We start from the raw sequence: 3,180 nt of genomic DNA, 5'->3' as shown, positions 1-3,180 counted from the left end.
CTGCAAACTGCAGCGTGTATCCCCTGCTGATAAGACGGTTCATCCATCTGTCTAGAGCGCACGCTCGTTGCCACTCCGCGTAACGTTCAGGAAGTAGGCACGCGTTTTGTGCTGCGTCATGGTTTTTTACAGATGCCAATTACCGCCGTCATGTGCTACGGAGGCGTACTCCGAACCACCCAAGGAGAGGTTTCCTCGGGGGGGGGGGGGGGGCGCTGAAGGCGCTTCTGTGCCACGCCCAGGCTGCAGGCTCACATCCATGCTGATGTGAGCTGGCGTGCGCTGAGGGGAGGCACGCGTGCCCCTGGCCATGCGGTGCCATGTAGGTGAGGGCTACCGCGGCGGTGCAAGTTTGTCACCGCTGCGGTCAGAGGAGGCAGTGCACAGCTTGGGCTGAGAGCGAGGTTTCCCACTGGACTCAGTCAGCTGAAAACATTCACTTTTGGCTGCTGTCACTCACGCGCCCATTTTGTGTGGTTTCTCGAGCTGCGTTGATTTTAAAAACCTGTTTGTAGGACACCGGCTCGCTTTGTGTGGAGGATGTGTGAGGAGAAGCCGCTGTGAGATCATACGAACTGACAGTCAGGCTGAAATCAGAATTTAATTTCTGAATGATGTTTACGTTTATTTCAAAACTCAAACCATCATTGTGCACACACACCTCCCCTGCAAGGAGTAATTTTTGAATCTTCTCCCCCGTGAGCCTTGCGGCTGATTGTTCCAGGGCGGTGCCTGTTGGCGGTCTCTGGGGAAACGCTGCACTGCTGGTTGTCGGAATGAGGAGGGCTGTTCTCTGACGGGAGGGGCTGGCGGCGGAGCGGAGTGAGAAGAAGCTGCTGCAGCTGTGGCACATCTCTACTGTCTCTGTCTGGCCACGGCACTCTCTCCAGCGGGCGGGGTGGGCGAGAGGAGGGGTGTGGCTTGATCAGATGGCGTACAGTCTCCGACACCTCCTCCGAATTCTTCGATTTCTTCAGCATGGCCTTGAAATGGGCTCCGAACAGCGCGTCCGTCATGATGGGGCCCTCCAGCAAGTCCTTCTGCAGCTTCTCCGGCAGGGAGGGAGAGTGACGAAACCAGGTGGACTTCAGGAACATCGTCATCCAGGCTGCGATGCGAGACAGGCAGACAGCAGACAAGGCACACAGGTTGAGGGTGACGTCAGACGCCTTGCAGAGGGAGCTCTTCGTCTCCTCAGGCAGGTCTGTTCACTCCAGTCTCTTGAGATGCTGTACGCCAGCAGCGCAATGTTATTGTTCGCTGCGGCCGCCTGGAACGCACACCGGTGAGCTCGGTTGGAGAGCGACATCACCGTCTGGTCATGCTTCCCCGGAGGCGTAGGACGCTGGTCCAACCTGGACATCTTTGCTCCGAGAGTCTCCACCAAGCTTAGCTCCAGGGGGGCACCGAGGGACAATTCCGCTCAGTAAACCCCACTACTCTGGTGATGGGCACGAATGTGGAAACTGGCGCTCTCAGTCTACCAGGTCCGGCTGCAGCCTCGTTCCAGTAGGACATCACTGCTGGGAAATGAGTCCAGATGGGATCAGGACAGCGAGCCGGGGTGGAGCCAAACCTTCCCGCTAGATCATCCGATCTGGGTGGGGGGAGGAGAGGGACGGAAAAAAGTCCCTTGGTGTCAGCCGCCTCCTGGATTATGCCGGGCAGCTCCGAGAGGATGGCACCGACGGCTGGGAGAGGTGTGGTCGCCGATGCAAAAAGGTCTAGGGGGGTGAGCATCCGCTCAGCCCCCCTCGTTCCGACACTACGCTCTCCAGGAGGGAGGGAGCAACGGGGGCTACTGCTGATGTCGCCTGTCCTAGAGGAACCATCCGATTCGCTTCGAGAGTCGGCGTTAAAAAAGGGTTGATGGCGTCGTCCAGCGGGTAGCGGCCCGCCACGGAAAAAATATTCCTTGGCGCTTATCTTGAAAACAAGGCTGCTCGTCTGCTTCTCCTCGGGGAGGAAGAACTCATCGGGACGGCAGGAGGTTGGCGTGGCGGGGACTAAGGCAGCCTTAGCAAAGGTTGTGCCACTCAAGCTGGACAACTTTCCTTCTTCGTTCTTCTGACAGTGCTATTAACTTGCTGAAGAAAAAATGGGAGCTCATCACCCGCTCTTAACATAATTTACACGGACCGGGAGGGGCCCACACACCAGGTGGGCGTGGACTAAATTTTTTCAGTGCAATGCTTTGCATGATGGGATAAACCCACCAGCGACAGATCTTAAAGGGCGAAGCCTATACGAAATAGAACAGGAACAGGACAGGAGTGGGAGTGATTCTGAACAGGAGCAGGAGTCATGTTACTAGGAGTGGGACAGGACAGGATTCTTTTTTTTCCTCTGGACCAGGATTGGGACAGGACAGGAGTGAAAATCCACTCCCGTGTCATCCTCTAGTAGGCACTCCTCGTTTTCATTAAGTAATTAATGATATCAGAGTAACTTGTCTGTGACAACTTATCTTTTTCATCTGACTATAATATCTTTCTCCACCTCATAGAGGTCAACGCCGACTGCAGCTATTTTATGCCTATATCTTGCTCTTGGTCAAAAAGAGTATCAATGAGCTCTGGTCTGTCTGTAAGCCATCTTCTTCACATGCGCCTAAACATATGGCTGAAAAACCGGTATTGCGCAATACCGGTCACGTGTATGGGAACTATGTATAGGAAACCCATGGACAGACATAAAGTTTACATACAAGAGCATATTGCCAGAATTGTCAAAAATACTAAGGATGTGGTTGATGTCTTTTTTGAACCAGTTAATAAAAAAATGGATTTGTTCCAAATCAGAATATTGCATTCTCATTCAACCTTTATTTAGACAGGTTAATCCCATTGAGCCTCAAGGACTCATTTGCAAGAGAGATGATTGCAACAAAGAATGATGACGACAGTGGACAACAGCGACAACAAAAGAAAGTTATAAAAAGGCATACAGATTTTTTTTTAATTTTTTTTTATTCTTTTACAAATAAGATGGCAAAAAAGTAACAAAACCAGCTAGATTATAAGGCGAATGTAGAAAACTAAAAACAGGAACATGTCTGCATTGGTCCTTGCCAGGAGTCCAACAGATTCTTAAAGTCACTTAGAGAGGTCAAGGTCGAGAGCTTCAGATCGTTTTGTAAGATATTCCAGGAAACAGGAGCTGAGTAGGAGAAGGCCATTT

Source organism: Nematolebias whitei, chromosome 6 (genome assembly GCF_014905685.2).
Source record: "Nematolebias whitei isolate Nwh7 chromosome 6, NemWhi1, whole genome shotgun sequence".
In the NCBI taxonomy this organism is placed as follows: Eukaryota; Metazoa; Chordata; class Actinopteri; order Cyprinodontiformes; family Rivulidae; genus Nematolebias; species Nematolebias whitei.
This window is presented reverse-complemented; position numbering follows the sequence as displayed.